This window comes from Schistocerca cancellata, chromosome 8 (genome assembly GCF_023864275.1).
Source record: "Schistocerca cancellata isolate TAMUIC-IGC-003103 chromosome 8, iqSchCanc2.1, whole genome shotgun sequence".
Taxonomy (NCBI): domain Eukaryota; kingdom Metazoa; phylum Arthropoda; class Insecta; order Orthoptera; family Acrididae; genus Schistocerca; species Schistocerca cancellata.
In genome coordinates this window covers 192316746-192336911 of record NC_064633.1, presented here as the reverse complement: position 1 = coordinate 192336911, position 20166 = coordinate 192316746, and positions in this window count along the sequence as shown.

The following is a 20166-nucleotide window of genomic DNA, read 5'->3' as shown; positions in this document are numbered from 1 at the left end:
TAAAATACGGTTAGTCTTGGGCTACCTCAACAATCATTTCAAAAGCTACTTGAATCTACGCAATTTAGAAATAAGAGATTTAATTTTGAACTTAAATTAAATGTTGTTGTTGTTGTGGTCTTCAGTCCTGAGACTGGTTTGATGCAGCTCTCCATGCTACTCTATCCTGTGCAAGCTTCTTCATCTCCCAGTATCTACTGCAACCTACATCCTTCTGAATCTGCTTAGTGTATTCATCTCTTGGTCTCCCTCTACGATTTTTACCCTCCACACTGCCCTCCAATGCTAAATTTGTGATCCCTTGATGCCTCAAAACATGTCCTACCAACCGATCCCTTCTTCTAGTTAAGTTGTGCCACAAACTTCTCTTCTCCCCAATCCTATTCAATACCTCCTCATTAGTTACGTGGTCTACCCACCTTATCTTCAGCATTCTTCTGTAGCACCACATTTCGAAAGCTTCTATTTAGTGACTGAAATTAATAGTGAGCTTTGTTTCTGAAGCACATCGAAATTCAGTAAATTCAGTAAAATTAAATGATTCTGAAAAATTAACAATAGTAAAATTTAGTACGTACCAAGCTGAGCTGCATTCACAGGTAAGCTAAAATACGGTAACAAAACTCGCACTCTTAATTTGTGCTTGTGTAATCTAAATATTGTAACCAGCTATGAATACCTTAACTGAACTTTGAAATTAAAGCAGTGAAATCGAATGATATTACTTTAATGCTTCCGGAAAAGGAAGGGACCCTGCTTGGTAATGCAATTGGGACAATGAGAAACAAAGGTTCATGCTATGTTGCTGTAATTTAGTTATGAAAATGGAACAGTTTGAAAAGCTGAGGTCTGCCATACAGTTCTAAAACTTTATGTGCTACCAGTCTTCCTTGTTGGTTGATTGAAGGTTTGAAGTCGTCGATCGAGGAGCTGGCGATAGTCGCTCATTGTCGGCCGTCGCTGTTGCAGAAGCTGGATGTTGTCTTCTCGACACGGTCTCCAGCCGAAACAGGCTCTTGATGTGTACCAGCTAACGCTTCCCGTCCGCGACACCATGTCAGAAACTAACATAGTAAGTCGAGCGCAATTACATGCTGCCAAACCCCGAAAGCGCGGCAACTCGTGGGAACGTCACACAACACACCTGCTCCACTGCCCTCCTCCAGCCAGACTCTCTCTGCTCTGCCCGCGCTCCACGCGGCAGAGTTAACACTCCCAAAGATCCTAAACACTTTGGTTCTCCACACGACCTATCGATGTATTCGTTCGATAGCATAGTTATCCCTAAGCAAGACCCAGCGTAAAAGCACAAATAGTATTTACAAAACAAACCACTTATACATCGACATCAATGCATAAATATACACTCCCGGAAATTGAAATAAGAACACCGTGAATTCATTGTCCCAGGAAGGGGAAACTTTATTGACACATTCCTGGGGTCAGATATATCGCATGATCACACTGACAGAACCACAGGCACAAAGACACAGGCAACAGAGCATGCACAATGTCGGCACTAGTACAGTGTATATCCACCTTTCGCAGCAATGCAGGCTGCTATTCTCCCATGGAGACGATCGTAGAGATGCTGGATGTAGTCCTGTGGAACGGCTTGCCATGCCATTTCCACCTGGCGCCTCAGTTGGACCAGCGTTCGTGCTGGACGTGCAGACCGCGTGAGACGACGCTTCATCCAGTCCCAAACATGCTCAATGGGGGACAGATCCGGAGATCTTGCTGGCCAGGGTAGTTGACTTACACTTTCTAGAGCACGTTGGGTGGCACGGGATACATGCGGACGTGCATTGTCCTGTTGGAACAGCAAGTTCCCTTGCCGGTCTAGGAATGGTAGAACGATGGGTTCGATGACGGTTTGGATGTACCGTGCACTATTCAGTGTCCCCTCGACGATCACCAGTGGTGTACGGCCAGTGTAGGAGATCGCTCCCCACACCATGATGCCGGGTGTTGGCCCTGTGTGCCTCGGTCGTATGCAGTCCTGATTGTGGCGCTCACCTGCACGGCGCCAAACACGCATACGACCATCATTGGCACCAAGGCAGAAGCGACTCTCATCGCTGAAGACGACACGTCTCCATTCGTCCCTCCATTCACGCCTGTCGCGACACCACTGGAGGCAGGCTGCACGATGTTGGGGCGTGAGCGGAAGACGGCCTAACGGTGTGCGGGACCGTAGCCCAGCTTCATGGAGACGGTTGCGAATGGTCCTCGCCGATACTCCAGGAGCAACAGTGTCCCTAATTTACTGGGAAGTGGCGGTGCGGTCCCCTACGGCACTGCGTAGGATCCTACGGTCTTGGCGTGCATCCGTGCGTCGCTGCGGTCCGGTCCCAGGTCGACGGGCACGTGCACCTTCCGCCGACCACTGGCGACAACATCGATGTACTGTGGAGACCTCACGCCCCACGTGTTGAGCAATTCGGCGGTACGTCCACCCGGCCTCCCGCATGCCCGCTATACGCCCTTGCTCAAAGTCCGCCAACTGCACATACGGTTCACGTCCACGCTGTCGCGGCATGCTACCAGTGTTAAAGACTGCGATGGAGCTCCGTATGCCACGGCAAACTGGCTGACACTGACGGCGGCGGTGCACAAATGCTGCGCAGCTAGCGCCATTCGACGGCCAACACCGCGGTTCCTGGTGTGTCCGCTGTGCCGTGCGTGTGATCATTGCTTGTAGAGCCCTCTCGCAGTGTCCGGAGCATGTATGGTGGGTCTGACACACCGGTGTCAATGTGTTCTTTTTTCCATTTCCAAGAGTGTATATATACTTACAAATAATAAAACAATTACAATATATAGAGACACAGAAATTTAATATCTTCAGGTAACAAAATAAGGAAAAATCTATAGTACAATAGATGGAAATAGAAGGATACGCATTTCCGGCGTTACAAGGAGATACTCGGTTTCACTTATTTTGCAAACAATAAGGAAATGTGTTTCTTGCAGTTTTCCTGGCGGATCGACTATTGTGTCGTCTTTCGGTCGTGCATCCGGGATGTTATCAGTTTTAACCCCTATATTTCGGCTGACATCTTCCAGCCATTTTCACGGTGAGGAGCTTGCAAGATTTTTAGATCACTTTACGCTGTACATGGAGTAACGGCACCTGCTCCAGAGATCTTGCAAGCGAGTCACCTTGAAAATGGCTGAAAGGTTGTCAACCGAAATATCGGAACAAGAATAAATCATAACTCGGGTGCTCGCCCGAAAGATAATAGAATAAGAAATCGGTTATTAATAATATATAAAATTACAGTTACTGCACCTGTTGCCAATTTCCACAACTGTTACCAATTCCTACAAGTAAAGCACTAATTTCTGTCATATATAATGCATAAACTCCTAAGCTGCCAGGAGAAGTGCACTCTTTCTCAGAGAACACACACCGACAACACTGGACACAGTCACCGACATGCGTAACTCCAAAAATGGTTCAAATGGCTCTGAGCACTATGGGACTTAACATCTGAGGTCATCAGTCCCCTAGAACTTAGAGCTACATAAACCTAACTAACCTAAGGACATCACACACATCCATGCCGGAGGCAGGATTCGAACCTGCGACCGTAGCAGTCGCGCGGTTCCGGACTGAAGCGCCTAGATCCGCTCGGCCACCACGGCCGGCTGCGTAACTTCTGACGTACAGACTCCAGACAGCCGCCAGTTCTACACACTTCAGCTCTTACTACAGGGTGTCCATAAAGTCTTTCTACACGCTTCAGCTCTTACTACAGGGTATCCATAAAGTATCGCTTCCAAGAATCATAATGTGAAAACTATTAAAGACAGAGCATAATGATTTGTTGTAAACCGCATAACAGCTCTCACTTTTTTTCCTGTTATGCCATCCGCCCGCTGTGACTCGAATCCTGCCTCGGTCATGGATGTGTGTGATGTCCTTAGGTTAGTTAGGTTTAAGTAGTTCCAAGTCTAGAAGACTGATGACCTCAGATGTAAAGTCCCATAGTGTTCAGAGTAATTTTGAACCTGTTATGCCAGAATTTCAAGTTGTGTTCCACTCGCCGCTCGTAGAAAACCAAGGCGATATTCGAGTTCTGCTCTTGTACGGGTCGGCATTGCTGCATCAGCAGTTGTGGTTGCTTCATTGGTTCTGCTCGAAAGGAAGCAGTGTCATTGACTGGTGTTGTGAACGCACTAACCTTGACGTAAGCTAACAAAAGAAGCCTAATGGCGTGACGTCTGGAGGGCGCTGGGGTCACACGATGCGACCGTCACGACCCATCCATTTCTCAGGAAACGTCATTCAGCATGTCCCGCACGTTCAGATTCCAATGTTGAGCTGCACTATTATGCTGAAAAATTATGGAGGGCTGCAGTTCTTCGATATGTGGTAGCAGGAACTGTTCGAGCGAGGCGGCGTAAAAGCTACATCAAATACTGAATGGGGCGTGTTATGCATTTTAACTTTTCTCTCGTTTGAATTCTTAAATTACTATGACTGAATAATATGTAGTTAGTTGAATGGAAACTTTTGGGCGTGGGAAATTACTTCCCCAGTATTTTTAAAACAAATATCTCCCACTCTCACAAGTATTTATTTAATTCATATTTGAATTCTCACATCTATGTACCAAAATGATTAATGGTACCTAAGGGCAGTTACAGTTCGTAATCATACTCTGTCTGCCTCTTGATGTCGAAGTCAGCACCTGGAATAAAATTTCTGTGGATCTGCAGAATTCTGACCATCTTAGACACCGACAATTCTTAAAATAGTCAGAGGCACAATCGTACGCCGCGGAGAAGCCGTTTGGGTGCTGTCATGTTCTCACTCTGCAGCATGGGAATCAGTGTGCAAGTTGTGCAATTTCGATAAAAGTCCAGAAATTGTTGTTGTTGTTGTTGTTGTGGTCTTCAGTCCTGAGACTGGTTTGATGCAGCTCTCCATGCTACTCTATCCTGTGCAAGTTTCTTCATCTCCCAGTACCTACTGCAACCTACATCCTTCTGAATTTGCCTAATCTCTTGGTCTCCCTCTACGATTTTTACCCTCCACGCTGCCCTCCAATACTAAATTGGTGATCCCTTGATGCCTCAGAACATGTCCTACCAACCGATCCCTTCTTCTAGTCACGTTGTGCCACAAACTTCTCTTCTCCCCAATCCTATTCAGTACCTCCTCATTAGTTATGTGATATACCCATCTAATCTTCAGCATTCTTCTGTATCACCACATTTCAAAAGCTTCTATTCTCTTCTTGTCTAAACTATTTATCGTCCACCTTTCACTTCCATACATGGCTACACTCCATACAAATACTTTCAGAAACGACTTCCTGACACTTAAATCTGTACTCGATGTTAACAAATTTCTCTTCTTCAGAAACGCTTTCCTTGCCATTGCCAGTCTTATATCTTCTCTACTTCGACCATCATCAGTTATTTTGCTCCCCAAATAGCAAAACTCCTTTACTACTTAAAGTGTCTCATTTCCTAATCTAATTCCCTTAGCATCACTCGACTTAATTCGACTACATTCCAATATCGTCGTTTAGCTTTTGTTGATGTGCATCTTATATCCTCCTTTCAAGACACTATCTATTCCGTTCGACTGCTCTTCCAAGTCCTTTGCTGTCTCTGACAGAATTACAATGTCATCGGCGAACCTCAAAGTTTTTATTTCTTCTCCATGGATTTTAATACCTACTCCGAATTTTTCTTTTGTTCCCTTCACTGCTTGCTCAATATACAGATTGAACAACATCGGGGAAAGGCTACAACCCTGTCTCACTCCCTTCCCAATCACTGCTTCCTTTTCATGACCCTCGACTCTTATAACTGCCATCTGGTTTCTGTACAAATTGTAAATAGCCTTTCGCTCCCTGTATTTTACCCCTGCCACCCTTAGAATTTGAAAGATAGTATTCCAGTCAACATTGTCAAAAGCTTTCTCTAAGTCTACAAATGCTAGAAACGTAGGTTTGCCTTTCCTTAATCTAGCTTCTAAGATAAGTCGTAGGGTCAGTATTGCCTCACGTGTTCCAATATTTCTACGGAATCCAAACTGATCTTCCCCGACTTCAGCTTCTACTAGTTTTTCCATTCGTCTGTAAAGAATTCGCGTTAGTATTTTGCAGCTGTGGCTTATTAAACTGATAGTTCGGTAATTTTCACATCTGTCCAAAAAAAAAAAAAATGGCTCAAATGGCTCTGAGCACTATGCGACTTAACTTCTGAGGTCATCAGTCGCCTAGAACTTCAAACTAATCAAACCTAACTAATCTAAGGACATCACACACATCCATGCCGGAGGCAGGATTCGAACCTGCGACCGTATCGGTCGTTCGGCCACAAAATTAATCTCTCAAAATAGAGCATAAACGACCGTGGTGCAAGCTTTACCGATTTCCCAGTATACAAAGTTCCCTATGAACTACGACACACCAAATATGTTCCGAGCCACAGACAAGGGAAAAGTTAGCTACATTTCAGGATACATCATCATCTTGTATGAGATGAAATGTTATCATAATTAATCAAGTTACACCCCGTATTCAGAATGGCGGCACTCAACAATGCCGCTAATTACACTTCAGCTGCGATCATACCATCCGATTCCTTTCCGCTGTTGCTAAATCAGAAGTAAGTACCGTGGTTTGCTTGAAATGGATGATGTTTAGAAGAGCGACTACTCTGCAGCAGTAACCATTAGGTACCGTTGCAAAGTTAGGTTTCAGTCAAAGACAGAAAGTCAGATTATTGGTTAGGAGGATCAGTGAAACGCCGTGAGTTCTCCCTCATCGCCGTCTCCCCCATACAGGGCGGTTAGCCCTAGCACCGACATGGTGCTCACAGGCAAGTGGACAGGCCTCATACTTCTTGTAGAGGAGAAGGGATTCACATAAGAATATGTTACTTGAGGTACCTTTTGCACCTCTGGTACACCAGTCTCAGAAGCTCTCCTATCACATCCATTCACAGCAGCTTCCAATCATCTGACTGCAATCAGAGCGATTTCCAGCTGTTTGTGAACGTCAACTAACTCATTCCGTGTTTGAGGACAACAGTCGCAGTGGGGCTGTATTGTAGCTGGTGTATTGTTTTGTAAAGCAATAAAGAAATAGATTTAAAACAAGCCTCCTGATTCCCTTTAAATTTCTGTGTTAAGCTGAAAATATTGCTAATTCACTGTAAGAAATGAAGCAAAACGAGTTTTCCGTTCTCTAATACTGGAACTGAAGATTTTTTCAGAAATAAATCAATCACAGACTTGACAGTTTTAAAAAAGTTCGTTATAAAAATTAACAGCTTCAACCCCTGTACCCCATCTCATTTGGACAGACTCAGGTGACTATGCTAGGTTTGGCCACAGTTCTTTGCAGAATGACACATGATGCAGGGATTTGAGAAACTCTTTCTTGATATATTGCATTATGTCATTTTCTTCTGAGTAGCTGCTGCATACTTTTACACGATATGCTGCTGTGCATAGGTCAGACAAGTGAAAAGGATTAAACGCAGATATTCTATCTGCCTATACGTAGGGCAGTTACCCCCTTCAGCATCTAGGCTGCAGTTCAAATGGTTCAAATGGTTCTGAGCACTATGGAACTTAATATCTGAGGTCATCAGTCCCTTAGAATTTAGAACTACTTAAACCTAACTAACCTAAGGACATCAGACACATCCATGCCCGAGGCAGGATTCGAACCTGCAATCGCAGCAGCAGCGCGGTTCCGGACTGAAGCCCCTAGAACCACTCGGCCACAACGACCGGCTAGGCTGCAGTATCCGAATACACAACAAGGACTTTTTCTTCTTTAATTCACTCAAAACATACGAGTTTGAGACTATCATTCACAAAACAAGCTACTGTTGAATAATTTGTGCGTTCCAACACTTTACAGAAAAGCAATAATGACTTTAACAATTCTTATCTGTCGAGTTTGTTAACAATGAAACAGCCACATATGTCCTTTGTTTCGTCGATAGGTAACCATGTTTGGTGGTGTTTATACAGGGTGTCTGGAAGTTCCCGTTACAAACTTCTAAGACTTGTGGAGGAGAGTGAGTAGATAACATCTTAAATTGGAACCCATGTCCGGAAACGTACCATTTCCGTACTACGACTATTTGAAAATATGTTGGTAACACCAACACTTTTAAAAATAATTGATTAAGTATGACCCACACATCACTTGTTTTACAAAAAATGGTTCAAATGGCTCTGAGCACTATGGGACTTAACATCGATGGTCATCACTCCCCTAGAACTTAGAACTACTTAAACCTAACTAACCTAAGGACAGCACACAACACCCAGCCATCACGAGGCAGAGAAAATCCCTGACCCCGCCGGGAATTGAACCCGGGAACCCGGGCGTGGGAAGCGAGAACGCTACCGCACGACCACGAGATGCGGGACACTTGTTTTACAGTTCCACGCATTAACAGAAGAATAAATTGCTCGTGTACTTGATGGGTTCTCTCCAACGTGATGCTGATGCAGTATGGCCTCTTCCAATGCGGGTGCATGGCGTCTCCTTGGAGCACCATAGTCACGTCTGGTGAAGATACCCTTCCTAGACACCATTGCGTAATTGAGGCGAAAAGTCGGACATTGTGGAGGACGATCTTGATAAAGGCGACGAGCAGCTCTTCCATTGCCGTGAGCATAGCTATTCAGAAGGATTACGTTGTGTATGCTGCACTCATGTACTCATGCATGTTCCTCGAACACTCACAGACACGTGAATGAGGTTCGAACCAGCCAGAGAGGTAAGACAGACGTAAAATGACATCAGCCGATCTGATGTAACCATTCCACACCATGCCTACCTTATTGCTTACCTACCTAGCACACAAGTTGTCAAACGGCTGTAGCACAGAAACGGTACATTTGGTGATCTGGGTTCCAGTTAAAAATATTGTCTACTCAGTCCCCTCTACAAGTCCTAGAAATTTGTAACGGGAATTTCTGTACAGTGATGCATATTTTCAGACCTCCAGGTAACAAAAATATAAGTAGTTTTTCCTTAACGTCAATTCATCAGGAATCTATTCCACACAGTACTTTAGTAGAAATGAACCATATTCAATCATTCAAAGTTTCTATCATGGAATGTTTGTAACAACCTTTGTGGAGCATATATCATGAAAAAATTCTTTTGAGAGTTTGGAGTCTTTTGCACCTGCATCAGCAGCATTTTCTACTTAGACGATTCCATCGCTTTCTTCTTTGTGCACGTATCACTAGGTACATGTTGCTGAGGTTGGGACTACGTGTAGCATCCAATCTGCTTATGCACACTCGACATAGAACAATCTCTATATTACTTGTGAAAGTGTTGACCATTGTACCACTACCCAATATCTTAGATGAACAAACAGTCAGAACTCTTCAGATGTACTATTTGGCAAATTTTTCTTGGCACACGCTCTTTCTGTTCTGAATCAGTAGAAGTTGTTAGTAGTCAGAAAACGACAGGCAGCTGGATTTGTTTGTTCCAGTGACAATCTCGACTGCACACAAAATGCTACTACAATGTTATACACGGTGCCTTTATTGTATCTGCTTTCATTCTGAGAAACGGAATTTTGCATCTTAGAAAACTGAGCAGTAGCAGAAGCACATCCTTCACAATCCAACTCAAAGTGCAGTTGACCCTTAACGCCTCTGCCCAGTTTTTAGCTAAAATAATGAGAAATAGTGAGGAAGCCACCAGAAGCATTGTATTAAAAGCCAGGTGCTGGTAGCAACGTGTGGTGATGTAAGTGTGAGAATAACATACACGTATGGGGACCACAAGATGAGGCTAGTTGAGCTCAGCAGGAAACTGCACTGCTCAGTGGTAATGACTGTAAAAGGTAGTTCGATGTCACCATACCTGAGCAAGTCTCGTTGCTGTGGGCGATTAGGGGCCAGGTTTTAGTGAAACAAATGTGCCTTGGAGCGGTATAAATATGTCTGGATTTTGAAGGAAAGCCTTTATTGTACTTCTCTCGTCGCCTGAGTCCAACAGCATCACCGCGACGTCAAGGGCTACACAAGGCAGTGAGGTGGCTGGGCATCACTAGCAGCAGGCTGTGCCTCCCATCACCAACACTAACTTCCCGTCTGGACTTGATGCCACAGACCCGCCAACCTGCCATCCGTTCCTGCCACCGTCAACATTAAGTTCATCACAGGACTTAAGTGCAACAGCCCCGCTAACAAGCCATCTGTGTCTGCTGCCGCCATAACAATGTTCCTAGTTGGACTCAGTGCCTCAGCGCCGACTGCTGTCCGACTCCTGCCAGAGGGCAGCAAGTTGAACCTGACACACTGCCGTCTTCATACACCACCTTGGTAAACGCATATGGAGCAAGGGGCCATCAGGGCTCCATATCATAGTTGTGGTCTCCAGAGACCCTTAGCCTGCCACAGCCCTTCTGTCAGCATCGCAAGGTGCCTACACTGCATCCAAGTCCTGTCATTGTCAACTGGGGACAACAGACTGAGACGTGTCTGCCTCAGTGAGCTGTGACACATCTTGTACTAGAATTAAATAAAGGCATTCTTTACTGTCATCAGCACTCACTCAACGCCCTTGTTGAAGCTGGACTTTTCAAACCATATTTTATTACATTAGAACGCGATTTAGAGATAATTTACTTCCGGTTTTCAACATCTATGGTAAGTCCGATTTGGGCGTTTTTTCCCAGGGAACAGCCTGCTGAAAGTGCGGGGAAGTATGAATAGGGTTAAAAAATAAAAAAAGGTAGTTTTATACAGTACTAAGTTAAAATATGTAAACTACATTTTTGTGAACAACAAAGTATACATCTCTGTGTTTTGTGAAGTGCACATATTTACATGTCTGAATACTTATAATAACAGCTGAACTGTTGGATTTCCTCCTTGAAATATAACACTACTCTCTCTCCATCTACTTTACTGAACATATAAATCTAACTTGCTTTACTTGTCTTATGTACTCCGATAAGCATTATAGCCATACCTCCCTCATGGTTACTGACACCAGCGTGTCCACTAGTATCAGTAACCATGAGGCCTCAAAGCGTTAAGATTCATTTGTTGGCATTAGATTCAATATATTTCTATCGTGAGTGGGCTTTCGAAATATCTGTTCTAATGTATGACATTCCATCACTGTGCTGGTACAAGAATCAGCATTTCAATTTACTTATAATGTACTAACTTTTTCATTACAGTTACGCATGACTGTTTCGAACAGTTGTATTCATTTTCAAATCATTACTACATCTCTAATGTCTGACTGTATGCTATTACAATTGAACATTCGTAAGATTTGTTCATATGTTAGATCAATCTAACAAACATGATTTGACCGTAATGTAATTCAAGTGGCTCATTCCAAACTCGATAGACATCTTTACTTGTTTTAGACAAGAAAAGCCAACAACTAATGTAAACAGTAACAAATGACAAATGTAATATAAGCATGAACAGCCGTTTCAAGATGAACTTCTCGTTTCGAACCGGTAACGGCGCTAATTGTGTAAATAAATAGCGTTATTAACATTATCTGGTTGATGTTTTCTTCTCTGCAAGAATCTAAGTATAAAGACTTTGTTATTGACACTTACAACCAGTTAGTTTCCTGGTATGACACTCAGAATGTTCTGAACCGATCTTCTCAATTTTTTGGATACAGTTCAGTTATATAGAAACAGAGATATGTTGTTTATTTCATTCTCGCACTTACAACAGCTTCCATGTCCACACTTCACGTAATCATGAATGTCGCTTATCATTACCAACATTTCTTTTTTCTCTAAAAGTAGTTCTGAAAATAACCTTAATACAAGAATTAAAAACAATCTCAGCAAAGGCCTCGTGGTTATAGTGCTATAAAGAAAGGAGAAAGAAGCATTGGTATACAAGTCAGTAATTTGATAGAGCCAAATGACTATGTTGAAGAAAAAATAGTGCCACCGTTGAAAGATGACTTACACAGTCTCCTCTAGGTTAACTCCTTCAACTCAATTAAAGACAATCTTCACAAATATTCTTCAAAATAATGTTTTTAGTTGTAATACAATTAAGAAGTTTAATATTTCTTTCTTTCATAACTTTGTAACTGTGATGTATTGAATTTAAGCAAATGAATCTGTTTCATATAACATACTTTACGAGGTGCATTCAAGTTCTAAGGCCTCCGATTTTTTTTCTCCATACTGGAAAGAGATAGAAACATGCGCATTGTTTTAAAATGAGGCCGCATTCATTGTCAATATGTCCCAGAGATGGCAGCACCGTACGGCAGATGGAATTTTACCGCCAGCGGCGAGAATGAGAACTGTTTTAAATACTTAAAATGGCGACATTTTCCTTACTTGAACAGCATGCAATCATTCGTTTTCTGAATTTGCGTGGTGTGAAACCAATTGAAATTCATCGACAGTTGAAGGAGATATGTGGTGATGGAGTTATGGATGTGTCGAAAGTGCGTTTGTGGGTGCGACAGTTTAATGAAGGCAGGACATCATGTGACAACAAACTGAAACAACCTTGGGCTCGCACAAGCCGGTCTGATGACATGATCGAGAAAGTGAAGAGAATTGTTTTGGGGGATCGCCGAATGACTGTTGAACAGATCGCCTCCAGAGTTGGCATTTCTATGGGTTCTGTGCACACAATCCTGCATGACGACCTGAAAATTCGAAAAGCGTCATCCAGGTGGATGCCACGAATGCTGACGGATGACCACATGGCTTCCCGTGTGGCATGTTGCCAAGCAATGTTGACGTGCAACGACAGCATGAATGGAACTTTCTTTTCGTCGGTTATGACAATGGATGAGACGTGGATGCCATTTTTCAATCCAGAAACAAAGCGCCAGTCAGCTCAATGGAAGCACACAGATTGACCGCCACCAAAAAAATTTCGGGTAACCGCCAGTGCTGAAAAAATGGTGGTGTCCATGTTCTGGGACAGCGAGGGCGTAATCCTTACCCACTGCGTTCCAAAGGGCACTACGATAACAGGTGCATCCTACGAACATGTTTTGAAGAACAAATTCCTTCCTGCACTGCAACAAAAACGTCCGGGAAGGGCTGCGCGTGTGCTGTTTCACCAAGACAACGCACCCGCACATCGAGCTGATGTTACGCAACAGTTTCTTCGTGATAACAATTTTGAAGTGATTCCTCATGCTCCCTACTCACCTGACCTGGCTCCTAGTGACTTTTGGCTTTTTCCAACAATGAAAGACACTCTCCGTGGCCGCACATTCACCAGCCGTGCTGCTATTGCCTCTGCGATTTTCCAGTGGTCAAAACAGACTCCTAAAGATGCCTTCGCCGCTGCCATTGAATCATGGCGTCAGCGTTGTGAAAAATGTGTACGTCTGCAGGGCGATTACGTCGAGAAGTAACGCCAGTTTCATCGATTTCGGGTGAGCAGTTAATTAGAAAAAAAATCGGAGGCCTTAGAACTTGAATGCACCTCGTATAGTCCCTTGTATATGATACAAGAACACTATTTATTTAAGTAGAATAAAAATTAGCATAATGGAGAAAGGAATGAATTATACAATGATAAAAATATTTGGTCATGCAGCCAGTGATCTGAAAAGTGCAGCGAAAAATAAATTAAAATTTTGTAGCTACATGGTCTAGTCACATTAATGTGACCACTGCCTATGTTCGACGTGTTTGCAATAACTGCTCACAGACAACAATGACAGCAATAGCTGTGGAGGGTATATAATGTGTGTTGGGTTGATAAGATAAACAATGCAGTCATTGTCGTAATGCAACAACAGAGAAATTTGACATCCAACAGGGCATGATCATTGGCTTTCGGACCAAGGGTGGAAGCATTTACGAAATTGCTAAGTTTGTGAATTGTTCTTGTGCCACCATTATTAAAGTATATTGTGCATGGCCGGATGGCACTATCCAAAACTGGCGCCAAGGCAGCTGTGGAGTATCACGGGCCATAGATGACAAGAGGTCAACTACAGCTGTGGAGATGTGTACGGGCGAATAAACGCGCCACTGTTGAGCACCTGGCTGGCCAAATGAACCAAGGGCTACGACTGTTCAGAGAACGTTGCCGCATATGGGCCTCCACAGCAGACGCCTGGTTCATGCATAACTGCTCACCAGCGATGAAGCTGGCATTTGCATGTCAATGCCGAAACTAGACGTCCACTGACTGGCGACAGGTGGCGTTTTCAGATGATTGATGGCCATTGGCGTGTATGGCGTGGAACGTCTGAAAACAAATACACTGCAAAAATCGTCAGAAGGCTCCAGACTGGAGGAGAGCGTGTTATGGTCTGGGGAAGGTTTTCGAGGTGTTCCTTGGGTGATCGCCTCGTTTTGGGAGGCGCAATGGATCAAACCAATATGCATCTGTCCTTGGGGACCGTGTACACCCATATATGCAGTTTGTTTTCCCTCGGAACTACCAGCAGGACAATGCAGTGCATCACACAGCTTGCAGTGTATGTGCCTGGTCTGAATAGTATCAGGATACATTTACTGGACTCCCCTGGCCACCAGATTCCCTGGATTTGAATCCAATCGAGAATATGAGAGACGAATTGCACTTAGCTGCTCACGCCATGGATCTTCAGCTTAGAAAGCTAGTGCAGCTGGCCATAGCACTAGAGTAGTCATGGTTCCACATCTCCATCGGTACCTTCCAGAACCTCATTGACTCCCTTCCTGCACATTTTGCAGTGGTCCACACTCCAATGGGTGGTTATTCAGGCTGGTCAGTGTATAACAATTCATTCTAATCCGAAGACATATATCTTAACAGATAATTCTATATAAACATATATGTGTTACATTTACTAGTAATGCTAAAAATATAAATAGACTCAGTTATCATAAAGATGGGTAACATTAATTTGAGTACAACAGGTACACTAGAGACACATTCTTTTTTAATTGATATTGTAACACACTGATATGTTTAATGTCGTTGCAAGTCAGAAACTGTACTAAACTTCCCTAGCTATTAGCACTTTGTGTCATTCAGACTGCATCTCACACCCTTATCTCTGTGGTAATACATACACTATTGGCCATTAAAATTGCTACAGCAAGAAGAAATGCAGATGATAAACGGGTATTCATTGGACAAATATATTATACTAGAACTGACATGTGATTACATTTCTACGCAATTTGGGTGCATAGATCCTGAGAAATCAGTACCCAGAACAATCACCTCTGGCCGTAATAACGGCCTTGATACACCTGGGAATTGAGTCAAACAGAGCTCGGATGGCGTGTACAGGTACAGCTGCCCATGCAGCTTCCAGCACAATACCACAGTTCATCAAGAGTAGTGACTGGCGTATTGTGACGAGCCAGTTGCTCGGCCACCATTGATCAGACGTTTTCAATTGGTGAGAGATCTGGAGAATGTGCCGGCCAGAGCAGCAGTCGAACATTTTCTGTATCCAGAAAGGCCCGTACAGGACCGGCAACATGCGGTCGTGCATTATCCTGCAGAAATGTAGGGTTTCACAGGGATCGAATGAAGGGTAGAGCCACGGGTCGTAACACATCTGAAATGTAACGTCCACTGTTCAAAGTGCCGTCAATGCGAACAAGAGGTGACCGGGACGTGTAAGCAGTGGCACCCCATACCATCACGCCGGGTGATACGCCAGTATGGCGATGACGAATACACGCTTCCAATGTGCGTTCACCGTGATGTCGCCAAATGCGGATGCGACCATCATGATGTTGTAAACAGAACCTGGATTCATCCGAAAAAATTAAGTTGACTCAGGGATCGAGACATGGCTGCACGATCCGTTACAGCCATGCGGATAAGATGCATGTCATCTCGACTGCTAGTGATGCGAGGCCGTTGGGATCCAGCACGTCGTTCCGTATTACCCTACTGAACCCACCGATTCCATATTCTGCTAACAGTCAATGGATCTCGACCAATGCGAGCAGCAATGTCGCGATACGATAAACCGCAATCGCGATAGGCTACAATCCGACCTTTATCAAAGTCGGAAACGTGATGGTACGCATTTCTCCTCCTTACACGAGGCATCACAACAACGTTTCACCAGGCAACTGCTGTTTGTGTATGAGAAATCGGTTGGAAACTTTCCTCATGTCAGCACGTTGTAGGTGTCGCCACCGGCGCCAGCCTTGTGTGAATGCTCTGAAAAGCTAATCATTTGCATATCACCGCATATTCTTCCTGCCGGCTAAATTTCGTGTCTGTAGCACGTCGTCTTCGTGGTGTAGCAATTTTAATGGCCAATAGTGTATCTCGAATTGGTTTACATCGCTGAGAGATTCGTATGGCTGTAACATCAATTGAACATTTTATGAAGCAAGTAAATTATGTTTGTAACGATGTATTTTTGCGCTCCTGGATGACATGTTAATAATACATGACAGGGATAACATGGCACTATACTTCAAGAGCCTTTTAAAAGAAAAAATCAGTAATAGCCTAACACTGCACTTCTACATTTACATCTAAACCTACAATCCGTCAGTCACTTTAGGGTATGTGCTGGAGGTTACCTTGTGCACCAGTGTCGCGTTCCCTCTTCCCCTTTCCCTGTTTCAGTCGCATATGGTTCGCAAGAAGAATGGCTGCTGGTAAGAAGGCTCACTCGCTCACTGCTCCCCACCACTCTTACGGATCGGACTGTAAGGTGGCTCACGACTTCCTACCACTCTCGTAGGTGAGATCGCATGGAGCTGATCACACAGCGACTAGAGGCATCACTCCATTCTCTGCGCTGTTGGCACAGTGGTGCAGCTTGCAGCCCGCTTTCTTGACTGAGCACCTATATGCCTTTGTTTGGTTTCACTAGAAAACGTTCTTTATAGAAATAACGGTATGTGTGTTACGTAATTATCTTAACATATATAACAGAACATGTGTACAGGTTGTCTCTGGAGGAATGGTCAATTTTCAGGGGTATGGCAGAAACGATAATTTTACATAAGAAACATTTGTCCTCTTCTGAATGGTTACTTTTGTACGTTTTGCTTGAATAACTCGAAATCCGCGGCCTCTACTGAAAACGGTTCATTTTTTTCTCTGTGATTTGTATTTTTCGTGTAGATAGAGAGAGAATACTGAAAATCGTATGTGATGCTCATGCGCCGAGGTGTAGGTAGCTTTGGTAAATAGTTAAAATGGCTCTGAGCACTATGGGACTTAACATCAGAGGTGATCACTTCCCTAGAACTTAGAACTACTTAAGCCTAACTAACCTAAGGACATCACACATCCATGCCCGAGGCAGAATTCGAACCTGCGACCGTGACGGTCGCGAGCTTTGGTAAGCCAGTTTGAGATAGTTTCCTGAATTGATAGACCACGTGTTTGATATCAAATTATTCGTCTTGACTTCGCCTACGCTACTGTGGTTCGTTGTAAACAACGTCAACCTACAGAATAATAAAGAAAATAATTAGCGATTTACATTAAATATGTTCTGTCTCAGAAACCATTCAGAATAGAGCGAATGTTCATATGAAGCTTTTTGCGTCAAATGATCGTTCTTGTCATATATCCCAGTGTTAACCATTCATCCTGGGAAACTCTGCATATTATATTCAATTATTTATTTATTTATTTAAACAGAAAAATTAATGCCTTCAGGACCCCTCTTACATCAGACCAGAAGTTTAAGTATAATTACAAAACTTATTACACCACAGTTACTTAAAAAAACATAATATTTCTTCTTCTGCTCTCTGTATGTATTAGGCATTTGCCTGTTACGCCCTCTTCATTGAAACTGTTGATTTTCCTCGGCCTCCTTAAATATCTTCTGCCCATTGGGAAACAACCATCATTAATTTAGGTATTCTATCGTCTTCCTTTCTTGTGACTTGGTCCTTCCAGTTGTCTCTGCATTCTTTAATCTGCTCATTTAAGCTCTTCACTCTCAGTAATTTGCTGACGTCTACTTTCATTCTCCCGTCAAACAGAATGAACCCAGCTACTCTTCTAAGCAATCGAACCTCCAATGCTTGTATTCTTTATTCATTTCTGTTTGTTACTGATCACGGCTCACTTCCACGTGTTATAGCTACCACACACTTCGTTTTGTAGGAATAACCTAGAGTTTCCTTTCTTGCTTTCGTTCTAAGGGTTCTACTGTAATGTAATTAAATCTTTCCATCTACTTTTGCATGCCCATTTCTTTCATGAAAGAGATAGTATTTCCTTCCTATGAATGAGTTTACTCCGTTTATTTTATGGTCATTTACTATTTTACTGGGAAATGGCTGCTGGTCCCTGAAAGCCATAACTTCAGTTTTGTTAGAAGACACTAACGGCTTGTATAGCTTAGCTGTTGTGGGTAAAATATGAATAGCTGTTTGCAGTGTGTCCTCGCTATCAGCAATCACAATTTGAACATCAGCAAACAGAATAATACCTTTTGCTGAAGCATAAAAAAACGTAATTTACCTATCGCTTGGCTTGCCTCAGCGTGTCGTCGACATAAATATCAAAAAGAATCAGAGACAAACTGCATCCTTCTCTTACTCTCATATTTGGCCTTATCTTCGATTTTCTACTTCCTGTAATGGCGATTTATGTTCCTTGGTGCTACCTTTATTGTTTAAAAAGGTGTTCCTGTTTTGTTCATAACCTCCTATAACTTTTCTCCACGGATCTAAAACCTTCACATTGTCTATGAACAGTTAACGTGTCTCCTTATTCAACTCTGTACTTCTCAGTTATTTCTTTAGTAGTGAGTTTATTGTCTGTGCATGACCTACCTTCCCTAAAATCCATTTGCACTTGCAGCAGAATATTTTCAAAAACTACTGGTAGTTTCAGTGTTGTTCTTATAGAATATAGTTAACACCCCATGTTTAGTAAACAGGTGCCATTATAGTTTTCGCGATTACTTCTGTCTACTCTCTTGTTAATCGGTAATATCGTAGCTTATTTCCAGTCCTCTGAAATGTCCTTATTTGTCGTACATCCTCCATATAGTTGAACAATCTGGATATCAGTGTGGGAGATGCATATTAAATCAGTTTTGTGTTAATCCCGACGCTGTCCGATGTTTTCTAGTCATCATTTTATACGTCGTATCTTCTGATGTCTTCATTTCTATTCTATCTACTGTTGTTTCTTCCTCATCTTCGCACAAATCATTTTTTCCAGATATTTATTCATGTCGTTTTATTTGCATGATATGTAGTAATGAAATTAAATAGAACCGGAAATCATTTGAAAGGAGATTTGAATTTATCCAGTGACTAAGAACTAATAACAATGATATTAGGTATACTACTGCTAAAAATAATAATAACAGTAACGACATTAGACGATAGTAAAAGGCATTTAGGAAATGAGGAATGTCTGGTTGGGTAGGGTCTACTTAACAGTAAAGGGATAGGGGATGCGTACAGGACAGAGAGAGACATTTTTGTCGGTTTAATGTATATGTTACTGTCTCTGTTTTGAAGCTAGGTGTGTTGCTTGGTTCTCTGAAATGCTGTTGGAGATTCTTCCAAAATCGGGTTCCTAATACCGAAAAGGACTTGTAGAAGATAGCCGAGTAGTGGTGCTTGACGGACAGCATTATACTGTTACGGGAACGAGTGTTCCTGCTGTGTTTTCCAGGCAAGGGCTTTAGGGTCTAGGGAGTTGTAGTTATTATGAGCAGTAGTGAGTCAACAGTAAGCTTGATCATTTGGAGTTCGACGCCGTCGTGTGCAGTAAATGGTGGTTTGATGGATTTATCGACCGCGTTATCAGCTCAAGACAGAATTTTTCGCGACTATTGTCATTAATCTCCGTGAAATAACCAGTAAGACTATGTTTTGTTTATGGTGCAATGATGGGTATTGATTTAGTTTCTAAATTGGGACAATGGGATCAGCTACAGCTTCTACCTTGCCTATACTTCCCTAGATCACACAACTTTTTCCACAGAACATCTGGTCTGCGTGTTGTAAATTAATGTACTGGCGTGCCTTAGGTATCGCTCCTCTCAGATTGATTTACTCTCTTTCCTTTCTGGTTGTAATTTTTTATTTTCTGATTCTTGAGTTTCTCCCGGCGTATTTGATAATCAAAATATCCACGGGTGTACTGCCGGTCTACAGTGTCGAACGGGCACAATATTTCGGCGATCATACATGTCGCCATCATCAGGTGAACTGACGGACACAGCT